The following is a 13,269-nucleotide window of genomic DNA, read 5'->3' as shown; positions in this document are numbered from 1 at the left end:
TTCAGCATGGCCACTAAACTTTAAAATCTGTCAGACAATGGAAAACTTAAGGCTACGATGCAAGATCTAGTGCTTCCAAAATCTGCACTGCCTGAAACCCCAGAGCTAGAGATCTCCACGAAGCTGTCTGCCGAGCATCCTGCACCTCGGCTGTGGTCCAGATACATGTTAGCAGGAGAGAACAGTGTGGGTCTTGGACATGAGATGCCCCATACCAGTCTCCTCCCAGCTCTGTTTGAAGGAAGCTAGCTGTGTCCTGTGTTAGCATGTCTGGCATAATCAAAATGGTAGTTAGCACCGTAACCCCAATTCAAAGGGTATATTTAACTCAACTGGAAGACAAAGGAGACTGGGTCCACTGCAGATTAAATTAGCTAAGCCTGCTTATACTAGGAGCTCTTGTTTGCCAACAAGCACACCTCCCACAGATTTATTCTTCCTAGCTCCACAACTTAGTGCCCCGCCAAGGAGGAACAGACCTGCTCCATCAAAGACCTGAAAGTGAAAATACACAGAAAGAGGCAGCGGAACAGATACAATAGGTTGCTAAAGCCTTAGCCAGGATACAGTCTAGCAAGGGTTTACATCACCCATCTAGACCCTAGAGCCACGGCAAAGGAACGAGGTGCAGTAGCCTGCATGGTGCTGCACTTCTTCAGCCTAAAGTGAAGAAAAGGAGGATGGGGGACAACGGGGTCTCCCCTCTAACTGCTCCAGAACCCAGCTCCACTGTGTCCCCTGCAGCCCCGTATAGGATGGGAAGAGGGTGACGACATTTCCTTCACGATCTTCAGGACCCTTGCTTCAGATCTGCCTCCTGGGAAAGCGCTCATTTTTCCTGCCTAATTTCCATCAATAACATTTCTTCCCCCATCTCATTTGCTGCGGTCTCACGCAAATCAAAGACACTGCCAAAGGCATGGTTATTTTTACATTTTCTCCTAGGAGATGGTACCTCCATGAAGCATTACTACCACGCCACATCAGATCACTGTACCATGCCAGCTCAGCCCCACAACGGGATGAAGTCTGGAGGAGTCCCAGTATTTTCTGTCTCAATGGCATTAAAACTCTCTGGCTTTTCAGTCAAGGATATCCCACAAAGCAAACAGTCCCAGCCTTAAAGGCAGAGGGGTGCCATCCCACCCCCTCTTCTCCATAGCACTCCTTCCAAACACCAAAACCATCTTCCAGTCATATCAGTTTTGGATTTTTTTCTGAGGTTTTTGCCTTTGTCATGGCACTCCACAAGGCACTTGCCTCATCTTGATCCAGTCTCTGTGGACCCGGGACTTCCAAACTGAACCAAATTTCCCCTCTAAAAGAAGGCACTGAGTTTGGCTGTGCCAAGATGTTGAAGACCACAAGATGACCATCCTCCCTGATGTGGCACATGGGCTTCAACATGACACAGAATTTCTTTAGACCAGCATCACTGGGGACTTTTACACTGGAAGAATTAAGCAGCACTTCCACAAGTAATCTAAGAGCTTTTGAACTTTAAAAAGCAGAGCAATGGAAGCAAAGCATGGGGTGTGCATGGAGAGGCTGGTTTGTACACCCACAGGAGAGGATCAAGGTCTCCTGTATGCTATGGCACACCTGCAGCAGTACACCCTTGCACGAGCACAATGCGATCACACTACCAATATCCCGTAACCCACCGCCGGCAAAGCCCCCGCTGCCGGCTGGGAGTGGGGGCGGCAGCAGTGGGTGGGAGCCGGGGGGCTGGGATGAGGAAAACAGGATCCTCTCCAACAAAGGGAGCACAGTTCACCCGGCGTTTTCTTCCCCCCCTTCCCCTGCGATCACTCTCGCCACTGCTCGGTCGTGACAGAGAAGCCAAGCATTCAGGGAAGAAGGTACCATTACCCTGTGCACGGCTTGTCTGTAGTTACTTTACAAATGAAGGTGATCGTAACGAATGCGTGCACCCTTAAAGAAGCCCTGCTGCCCTTCCCCCACCAACCCCTCCCAAAGCAGAGCACAAATCCAGCTGCTCTGCAACCTTATCTTGATGCAGAAACAGCCCGGGACAGAGATACAAGGGTTCCCTGGAGGCACGGTTTATTAAAGTCATCTTTAGTTAGTTCTCTTCAAAACCGCCACACTGAAGTGCCGTTCCTGGACTGGTTTTCACCACTGCAGCAGCAAGCACCACGCAGGCAGGGTCCCCCAGCCTGGTGATGCCATGTGCCACAAAGACACAGGGCTTTCCCAGGCTAAAAAGCAACCCAAGGCCGGGGGGGATACACCCAGGACAAGGCGCTCTGGGAGACCCACAGCTGAGAGTCGCAAGTTGCTCGGGAACACAGCCTGGTCTCACCCCAGGGACAGAGACTGGTACATTAATGAAGTCCACAGGACGTTCTCTATTTATACAGCAGCTCCGCTTGGGACCCCACGGCTGCTGTCACAGGGGACTGCACACTAGCAGCCAAATATACCTAATCCCACGTCTTAAGCACCAGAGCTATGAAACAACCACACAAAGAAGCACCAGTCTGCATGGATCTTGGGGAACCTCCCCGCAACCAACGCCTCTCTATTTATCCAACATGCGATCTTTACACATTCAGCTATTTTCATCCCACCCTGCTATTAATGGATGCAAAAGGCAGTTGGGTAAGGCGTTGGACAGAAATCTCATTTAGAGATCAAGACAAGCTTAATTGGTTTCTAGCCAGACCTGCACAAAGATGGGTTACTCCACAAATACAGTTGTTAATCTGCCCATTATACTCCTTAAGCTCCCACCAACAAAGAAAATGAAAATAAAGATGCACAAAGGAATGCAGTATTCTGAGCATGTTACTTCCACCAAGTAACACATCAGAAGCAATGAATTCTGCAAGAACACGGGCTTTGCTTTTCTTTAAGGAAAAGGATAACCAAGTGGTAAATAAAGTAACAACAAAAAGACCTCACATAGATCCAATCTGCATTTTCCACAGCAATCCCCATACATTCAAGAGCATTTCCAGAATCTATTGTTTCTGTGGGCAGGCAGCAGAGGAAAAGCTTATGCAGCCGAGAAGACGTCATGTCACAAGCAACAGAGTAGAAAAGATGCAGAATCTCATGATTAAAGAGCACAAGACTGAAACCCCAGAGAGCGGAATTCACTTCCTAACTTAGTTGTAATAAATAAATAAATAAATAAATAAATAAATAAATAAATAAATGTCGCAAATTTCCTGTGTGATCACATCCTAGATGATTTATGCACAAACCCGGTGTTGAAAAGCAAGCGAGGGGGAGGAAGCAGGAGGAGGAAGGGGAAGATTCAATCCTATGGGCTTTTAATAGGCTTGGGGTTAGATCAGCACTGGCAAGCTGTGAATATCCACCTGCACTGGGTGCTGCATGAGCTGGAGCTGGTGCTGGGAAATCACTGCACATCCCACAAGCTCAGGTAAGAGACCATTCTGCTCCTCTGCCCAGATGTGTGGCACAAGCTGAGCAACACCACACCCCCAACAGCAGTATCCCACAAGCTTTCAGAATACGGAACTCCAAACAGAAACAAAACCATGCATAAAATGGAAAGGTTAGTGATAGTTTCCCCTCTTGGAGTTACACAAGAGCTTAGAAACAAGAACATAAAGCTGTCCTCCAAACGCAGCATATTATAAATCAGACAGCAACGCAATTACAGCGCTGCGGAGCCAGGTAGAGAGGCGATGAAAGGGTTGTTTGGTTACAACCTCCCCTCCTTGTGCAACAGCCTGGGACTCCCCCCAGCTCTGGCACAGGAGGTCGGTTTATTTTCCCAAACCTGAGCCAATTCGGCTCAGCAGGAAGCACTGCACCCAAGGGAGAGCAGAGCTGTGGATACTCCAGCAGGACAGAGCAAGGCCAGAACCAGAAAGGACAGCGGCAGCTGTGTTTTGGACCTTTATAGGAATATCCCTCAAGCTCCAGAGCATCTTTGCAAAAGCCTTTTGCAGCAGGAGGGTTTGCTATATGGCAGAGGGCCAGAGAGGTGTTTTTCCAAGACCTTCTTCAACCACAACTAGTGCTCACAAATCCAAGGCTTGCTAGGCTTGGATATATAGGGCTGGTGCTGTCCCAGAGAGCTGCAGCTGGAACCCCAGAGTGAGCAGATTCAAACTCTCACTTTCAGCAGCAAGAGAAGTTGTAATTAGCAGCACCAAACACAGCCCAGGGGCTGGGTAAGGACATCCCAGTGACATTATCTGATAAGATGACTGTTAGATGTGTTTTGTTTGGCTTCCCCCCTCACCCCATGCATCTCAGGACACATGGTAACAGCTCGTTGCCACAGCTGGAGCTCAGCTTTTGGCATCCCCAGGGATGGGTCCCTCTTTAATTCCTCCAGCACCTCATGGCATACCAGGGATGCCAGACCCCAAAGACACAGTCTCACCCTAACTCCCATCAAAATGAAAGACATAGTCCAAAACATGAGGCTAAAGGGAAAAAATACGGACATGAGGCAACCGAGCTACAGCTGTGAGACACATCACCACACATCCCTTACCCGGTGTCTCACACATCTCTCACCCAGTTCAGCCTCACCCCCAGTGCAAAGTCAACAGAGCTTCCTCTGATGCAACTATGAGTGATACTTTGGAAATCTACCCGCTGAGTATTTTGAGGTTAAAGTTCTTCTTTACTCTTTCTCATGCTGAAAGCTGTCATGCTACAGGGTAGCTAAAGGAATGCCAGCTAAAGGAATGGCACAATTTCATGACTACGTAACCCAAATCACACCCCTCTGTACATCACTGTGGTTTGAACATAACTATGACCACTGCTGCACCACTTGGGATGGCAAATGTTGTTGAACCTGGTGAATGGAAGAGCAGCAGCACCTTCTAATACAACAGTAAATGTGAGAAAACGATGAGCATAAAGACTCATTTCCAGCTCCATACCCACAAGCAAACTGACTGCAGGGATTACAATATTTAGCATGCTCCAAAAATTTTCCTTGACATCTTTTTGCTCTGTGTGATGGGTAGAGATTTCTCATGGCTCCAGAGCCACCAGCTATTTCACATGCAATTTGCCAAGTGGCACTCTTCACAGAAGATAAAAGGAGCTGGAGTTTATAAATGGATCCGAGTTGCCCCCAGAAAGCCTCCAGCCTCTTTGCAGGATGCCTCCAAAATGCTGCAGTAGGGAGGTGGCACATGGGCTGAGGTCTCAAAAACCACCTCTCTTACCCAGAGAGCTTTGGTAAGCGAATGGCTTATGTAAAATATCTGTCAGAATACCTGTTTGAAGCACCCACTCTTGTAAACAAGGTTGCTTTGGAGGCACCAGGGATTAGTGCAGTTCAAACAGTCCTTGGCGTGACTTACAGATCTGCAAGTTCAGCTCTTCTTTTGGCTGACGCTCGCCTGGCACCACCAGGCTCCCAACAGCCTTAACCCTGCTGACTCCCACACATGGAGGCTAAGAAACTGGGATAGGGATGGGAGAAGCCCCATACTTGGCGGAGAAAACTCAAGGCAGCAACACCACGGGGCTTCTTCTCCCTTATAGCTGGGGAAGGTCCAACACCAGGCTGCCCAGGAGCGAGCTGGGCAAGTGTCCCTCGGCAGAGGCAACAGCAGCTGAAAGTCATGCATGGGATATGCAATGAGAACAGTGCCAAGCAAAACAGGGCAGCTGAAAATCATCATGCATCCAAAAAACCTGACATTAAGGCAGAGAGCAGCCTCTCTTCCCTCCACTGGGCATGCAGCCGCAGCCCAGACACTCCCAGTGCCTTGGGGGCGGAGGGAAGAAAACCACAGTAAATGAAGCGTCTTTTGCACGCAATTTCTGTGAAAGCCAGGCACAGCAAGGGTATCCACCTCCCCAGCTTTATCTCCCCCATCTTCAGGTTTGGCCCAGGAGAGAAGGTGCTGTGGTTTCCAGGAGCAGCAGCATGAAGCAATGGGAGTGCAAAGGGTGCCTGGCAGCCACAGGACAGAAAGCTTTACACAAACAGGTTTATAGTTGTTTACATCCACACAAGCATCCTTGAAGAGAACAGCTGCACTGGACCCAGCTGGCACAGACAGTCCAGGATGGCACACCAGAGTTCACAGCTCCTCTAAGCACCACTCATTTAGAAGATGCTGAGGCCAAGCAAGGAAGAGGTACCCAGGAAAAAAAAAACCAAAACAAAACTCATGAACCAGGTGATGGACACGTGGCTCCACGGAAACACTCAGGAACAGCAGCAGGGCAGACCCACCCCAGCCTAAGCTAAATGTCATGCAGCACAACTGAGCCAGAGAACATCCCAGCTGCACTGCCTTCATGGCCATGCCATAGCAAGCAATTCATCTTGCTTGTTTGGGGTAGGGTAACTGGTCTCCACATTGTTCCCCCATCCTTCTCCTCCCTGCTGGAGCTGGGAGCAAGACCTGCTGCTAGCAGGCATTCCCTGTAACAGGCACCAAGCTGCTAAGACATCACCTGAGCAGCATAAAATGCCACGGTTCTTTCCACCACCCTGCCCCATTGCACTTTTCCTCCCACAACCCAGACCTAAACAACTGCAGGTCCCACCCCAGAACAGTGCCCTTTCTGCATCCCATTCTCACATTCCAGTTTTTCTTTGATTTTCAGGACAAGCACCGTCCTCTCTCCCCACCCAAGCAGTGCAGAGCTGCTTCCCGGGTGCAGAGCACAGCCCCAGCTCTGCAGCCTCAGGGTATGGGGGTTTGTTCCTGTCCGAAAATGGTGCATGCACTTTCCTGCTTGTTGACAGTCTACCCTCAAATGCTCAACCTTAACATCTCTGAGGATGCCCTGCTTGCTAGAAGGACCTCCATCAGGAGACGAAGCTGATCCTCATTCCTACAAAGCATCAAAGGAACCAACGCCCCACAGAGCCTTCCCAAAAAGCTGCCAAGTTCCCTAGCTAAGTTTTGCATATTGCTATAGAGTCCAGCTGCTGGCGTTTCATGCAGCACTCTCTCCCACCCGAATCAGCCTCCAAATGGCACAATTCTGACGGTTTTGAACTGCCTCACTCCTGTCACAGTGCCCTGACGCAGAGTATACCAGCAGCCTACCTCATTGCCACGGGGAGACTGCCTTGAAAGCCCCATGTGAAAAACAAGCAGCAGGGAGCGACTAACACCTGGCGATCACGCTGTGTTTTCCTCTACACTCCTGAGGATGGACACAGGTTAGATGAATTAATTGAGGCCTTCTTCTCTTCCTGGTGTTTGGCTGCTGCTGCATTGCTTTTAGCTTTCCACACAGGGCCAGTGCAAGATCTGTGCAAGGCATGAAGAGCCTCAGAGCAAAACTCCTGGCAACAGCCCAAATCCAGAGCTTGGGAAGTGGGTCACTGGGTTCATCTTCTGAAAACTGTTCCTTCAGGAGTGGTGGTAAAAGCAGCAACAGTCGCAATCACCACGAGAGCCAGAGCCGGACACTCCTGCTGCTCCTCCACCACACCCTCCACACATATTTCATTCACCCTCTTGTAAAAACACTCACACATCCATGGAGCAGCCTGGAGAGGGCCAGCCCTGACTTCCAGGCGCTTCAGCTGCGTGCATAGAGAAGACATGATTCAGGTAAGCAGCACGTAGCTGAAAGCGCATCTCTATGCAATCCTCACACAGAGGAATGCAGAAGGCGAAACATGAAGCCACTTGTCTGGCAAGGCGAATAAGTCTTCAATCATGCACCAGGCTCAGTGAGCACCAGGGAACTCAGTTCCTTGGGTTGAGAAAGACAAGGATGCCTCCAAACAGCAACACACCATCTCTTACTAACCACACTGTGGACAAGCTGCCATATTTCCTCACTGCTAAGTCCAGAAGAGTTCAGCAAGAGAGCTCCACAGCAACATACAAGAAAAATACAATCAGAAGTGAAGCAACTGGCATGTCCTCTGCAAAGAAACACGGCAAGAACAACTCTGTTCAGGTGGTTTGACACATTAGTGCCAGTCAGCACTGCCAAGATCACCAGCCGGCATGTGCTGCGGTGGGCAAGAACATGCCCATCCACCAGCACGGCTCCTCCAGTGGGTCAAGACAATGCTTTGAACACAAATATTCTCAAGGCAACTCAGCCCATGAGTTTACTGAGTCATGATAATACTGACTCCTCAATGACTGTCACTAGGTTGGGCCAGACCATCCATTTGGCTGATTTAGGAAGAGGCCAGGAGCGACCTTCTCACCCAGGTGCTGTATGTAGCACAAACCTCTTCCAGTCAGCGAATTCACAACAAAAGCCCCCAAAGGACTGGTGGTGAATGCAGGAGGTAGCACGAACAGGATGGGGTGAGGAGAGATTCACATGGAGTGCACAGAGGTTGCTTCAGACCTGGGTGCAGCATGGGCCAGGACGCCCTTGGGAATGACCCCACCCAACTTCACCGCAAGGAAAACACAGACCAGATGTTCAGACAACTTCACGTGTTAATTTGGTGTGGCCCAGGCACCTGAATTACAGCAAATTAACCAATCATGAAACAAAGAGCTGTTGGCTCAGATCACCAAACTCTCCAATCATCTAACCACGTCTTCATGGTGCGCCAGGCTGCTTCTCTCATCTCCACCTCCTTGGTTTTCTCCTGAGTAGCCACAAAGATTTGAAAGCTTTATGACTCACCGAGCTGAGATTTTTTTACAGTACCCCAGAGCTCCTGGTTCTTCAGCATATTCCAAAACATTACCACATACCATGAGGACAAGAGATACCAAGTGCAAATGATCTCCTGAAAGGGCAGGAGGGTAAAAAGGCACCAGCACAGCTCTTCTCCCAGCCCAGCTCAGGTTGAGGAAGCGCTGGGGGAAAAGTAGTATCAAGGGCAAACAGCAGATCACAACCAGCATCTTGCAAGAAAGGGGCTGAGGACCCTTTATTTTTTCTTTTTTGCATTAAATAGAAAGTTTAAAAAATTCATTAAGGGTGAGGGAACTAATGCAATATGCAGAAAAGCTTCTGCTGGCATATTTACCTACTTTTCCAATCCCTTACTAGTTGTTTCTCTCATCCCCTAGTATGGTAAGCACTTAGGGTAAGTAAATATATATGACTTAAACTCTAGATTAACCAACACGGAAGTTAGGATCAGACATTCAGTATTTCTTCCCCAGTTTACAGCCCTTTGGTTCAGATCACCTCTTTTTCAACACAGCAATGATGTCTGTTGTGGTGCAAGAGCAAAAAGTAGACATACAATCATCTTAAAAGAGGGAGGAACAAAAAAAATCAATATGGACATGATCTGAATTTTACAGCATTCGGCTGCCACAACTTGCAGATAAACAGCTGTCCCAGCAGGTCCACGCAAGCTTAACAGCGCAGCAGTAAAACATAAGATTTTTCTTCCCTTTCTGAAAAAGTTTTACTTATATATATTTAAAAAAAAAAAGGTATGAAGAAAAAGCAACAACTCATGCTGAAGAACCATAGTTAGGTCACACTCAATTCCAGCAGAACAAGCGCATCCTGCTCCACATGGCCTCACCAGTCACTCCATGGCAGTGACAGCTTTCTGAAGCCAAGTTAAGAAACGTAATTACCAGCATCAAGTCAGAAACCAAAGCGTCCAACAAAATCCTCTTTCGTGAGCAAAGCCTGCAGAAATGTCGCTGAGCAGGCTTTGGCAATCTCCAAAGCTGACAGCTGGATGCCCTGGCTTATCGACTGCTAGAACACACACACAAAAACGCTCTGAATATTTGTAGTGCCGAGCAAGCCTTCAAGGCAGCCCCACCAGCCTCTTAAAAAGGCTCACATAAATAGACAAGCTTCATTTATTAATACTTCAGAGATAAAAGTGGCCACGTAGGAGCTGCTGAGTGCGTATCTGTGCAGCAGGAGGAGTAGAAGACCACCAGCTCTGCGCAGCACATCTACCGGCATCCCCAGCCAGGTTTTAACCAATTCAGGTTATAAACGCAGCTACCTGTGCACGTGGTGGGCTCGTATAAGCTTATCAGCCAAAGACCTTCAGGCAGTGAACCTGTCCCAGTGGTCAACACATGCAAACAGCGAAACAGGAGGATGAAGCAATAGGAGCCAAGCTCCTGTCCAGCTAGACAACAATATTTGCAAGGAGCCCGGCCACCCAACAGCGCCATGACTCCTCTGTTCTGGGTTCCTCAGCTGTGACAACGACAGTGCAGGAGAGGAGGAGAAAGAAACCAAAACAAAGCACAGAAGCAAAGGGATATAAACATGACCCAGTTAGACCAGCTGTCCCCAGCTCCTGCCCATCCTCAGCAGGAGGGCTCATCTGGGACTGGAGGAGCCAGCCCGTTGTGGTTGTCCCTTTCCTGCTCCCTCCCACAAACAAAGGGTCAGATAAGGAGCAAGCTCAGGTCAAGACCGGTTTGACTCTGTTTCAAGCCCAGGGGAGCAGATTCGGTGCTGATTTTACACCTCACCCATCCTGTTTGCCTGCCCAGGGTGGAGGCCAGGATGCAGACTGGTGCACATGCCTGGCTGGCTGGAGCCAAAAGCTCAAGGGCTGGGGCAGGGGCACCACCGCAGAGCCACACACGAGTGGAGAGCTGGCTGGAGCCAGGAAACGTCAGTGCTTCCTGCTGTCCTGGTGTCACACGTTGTCAGGCAGTTGGATATCGTGGACTTTGTCTTGTGCTTCCTGCTCTCAATGGAGCAGGGGCAGGTCCCAGTGCATGGCCACGGGAAAAGCAAGGCGAGTCACTCATTAATGAAGGAATAGCAAGGTGGATACCCAAGCCATAGGAGCCATAGGGCCTGGGGGGGCAGTGCACACCAAAATGAACTCCAGCATCCACAGAAAAAGGTCTGGATGCTGCAGGACCCATTTATTCCAGGGGGGACCAAAAGAGGGGCAAGCAGAGAACACCGATGGCTTCAGCATATACTGTTTTCAGCAAGGGAGGATAAGAAGGTTGCACTATGGTGGTCTAAATATACATCACCACTCGATTTTATGTACAGTCTTAGAATCAACCTCTAGAGAAGAGGAAAAAAAATACATTAAAAAAGCCTTGTTGTCCCATTCCTCTTGCTGCAGCCGGGAGAAGCCGTCTGGTTGCACAATGCCGAGTGTCTGCAGCGCTCAGGCTTGTCCAAAACCACCAGGGCAGCCTTCGCCCATGGACATCCCTCACACCAGCACCTGGCAAAGGGGGCTCAGCTGTGTCCTCTGATTTACCCCTACTTCCAACTTCTGCAGGGAGCTCCTTGCCCCTGGTTTGGCAGCACACAGCCCCCTTGGCTCAACGGCTTTTGTGAGGGAAGAATTATCATCCATTTTTGCCTTAAATTAACCTTGATCACTTAAAGATGCAGAAAACCTGTTTCACACATGCACCAACACAAGACCCAGCACGGCTATCAGCAAGTGGGGAGGACCCCAAGGATGAAATCCCACTGCTGACTTTTGATGACAGGTGCCAAGCAAGTCAGTATCAGGCAGGATCCAACCACAGCCAATGCATGCCAATGGCAACGGGTGCCAACCCCCAAAGCCTGCATGCAGTCTTTCCTCTATGCAGGCCCCTAACCGGAACCTCCCAAAATCTCCATCCTGGTGCGGCCAGTGGCATACCGGATCACTCCATCTGGCAGCTTACTGGTGGGTGCCTTTGCCACAAACATCCTCCACCACTGGCATAGCCATAGCCAAACAGTGAGATGTGCTGAAATCTACTCCCACATCAGCGCATCAGGCTGGACCATACTGTGTCCACAGCAAGGTGTTTTACACCAGCACCGGTGGCTCCACACATACAGACCATCAGGCAGCCCCAAATGGCTGTACCTGAAGAGGAGGCATGGGTGGGGGGCAGAGACTCCCCCAGACCCGCTTTGCTCAGAGGGGGGAACCCCATCCCTGGAGCTCCGGGGATAAGCATGGGGTCACATGCCTAAGCCCCGTTTGGAGCTGCCGCAGGGGAGGGACTCGCCGTGCCAGCAGGAGCCGGGGACGAAGCCGCCCTGGGCGGCGTTGCCATGGAGAACGCGGAGCAGCAGCATCCCGCATCCACGCCCGCCCGTGGGCGCCCCCTGCCCGGCGTCCACAGGGCGGGCACCGCCCGGGCACCGCGGGGCCCCGGGCCGGCCGCACTCGCCCAAGCCACAACGGGGCCGCAGAGCACGCCAGGCCCCGCGGGACCGCGGGCCGGGACGCCGGGAGGCTCTGTATTCTCAGTACAGAGCCAGGTTAGGGGCCACACCGCGGGGCCCCGGCGCCTTCCTCCCCACCCCACGCAGCGCCCCGCGGTGGAGCGTGGGCTCGGCTCCGGCCTCCCCACCACCTCTACGGCGGGGGAAACGCAGTCCCGAGTGCGGGGAAGCCCCGGACCCCCGCCCCACTGCCGGCGCGCCCTACCCCCCCGGCAACGGCCAGCGCCCGCCAGGCACGGAAGAAGGGCAAAGCTCCAGACCCGCCCCCCGCCAAACCCCACCCAGCCCGAGCAGGGAGAAGGGGCAAGCGGCGGCACAGCCGCTTCCCGGGGCAGCGCACTCACCCGCGGACCAGCCGTACCTGCCGCCGCTGCCCTGCGCGGCCCGGAGCCCGCCCGGCCCCTGCCCACAATGGGCCGCGGCCACCCCGCCCAGCCCCGCGCGGCCCCGCCCCGCGCGCTGACGTCACCACCATCGCCACGCCCCTTCCCCCCGCCGCCGGGAGCCGTGGTGACGCGCGGGCTGCGCCGGCGGGGCCGCGGTGTGGGTGCGCGGGGGAGGCGGGGCCCGGCGCCGCCGAGGACCCGCAGGGCAGCCCCTGCAGCGGGACGGGCGGGGAGGGCCCAGCTCCCCCCGCGGCGGGCGGTGAAGATCGGGTTTCATCCGGCTGGAGACACGGGCGGTCACGGGCACGCTGCGGCCCAGCGGCCCCACGGAGTCCTCCCGAACTACAGCGTTCTCCGCTTGTCAGCTCGGGTTTAAGAAATCAGTTTTCCAGGGGCTCCCGTTCCACGTGAATCAGAGCAGCAACCTGATTCATGCTTGAATTGCCCTGTGCGCTGGAATAACCTCCTTGCACAAGATAAAGCTGTGTGCTTCATGCAGAATGAGCAATTACTGCTTTTGGTGCAAACCGAAGTTCCAGATAAAATTAACAGTGTGTAACATTTTAGCTTTTTTTTTTTTCCTGGATGGGAGGTCAAGCTATTTACATCTTGTGTGATTATTTTTTTTCTCAGCAGCAACTGTATGGGAAGGTTTGAAAGGCTGGAAGGGATTTACAGGGATTGTTTTTCGTATGGAGCCTGTACAAATTGATACAGAGAAAAACGAAGGGCCAATGATGGGAAAGTAAAGAAAGAACATCCTTAA

General features: G+C 51.6%; 1 protein-coding gene across 2 annotated transcripts in view; it reads right to left on the bottom strand.

The window, feature by feature from the left end:
* Positions 1-12,549, bottom strand: part of DAAM1 (dishevelled associated activator of morphogenesis 1) — a 97,176-nt gene extending 84,627 nt beyond the window's left edge. The window contains exon 1 of one of the 2 annotated variants that reach the window (XM_065684417.1): positions 12,462-12,549. The gene's annotated coding sequence lies outside the window, so the exon portion shown is untranslated. The remainder of the gene's footprint in view (positions 1-12,461) is intronic. The other variant, XM_065684418.1, reaches the window with a different exon arrangement.
* Positions 12,550-13,269: the final 720 nt, after the last annotated feature.

Source organism: Lathamus discolor, chromosome 6 (genome assembly GCF_037157495.1).
Source record: "Lathamus discolor isolate bLatDis1 chromosome 6, bLatDis1.hap1, whole genome shotgun sequence".
NCBI classification, from domain to species: domain Eukaryota; kingdom Metazoa; phylum Chordata; class Aves; order Psittaciformes; family Psittacidae; genus Lathamus; species Lathamus discolor.
This window is presented reverse-complemented; position numbering and strand designations above follow the sequence as displayed.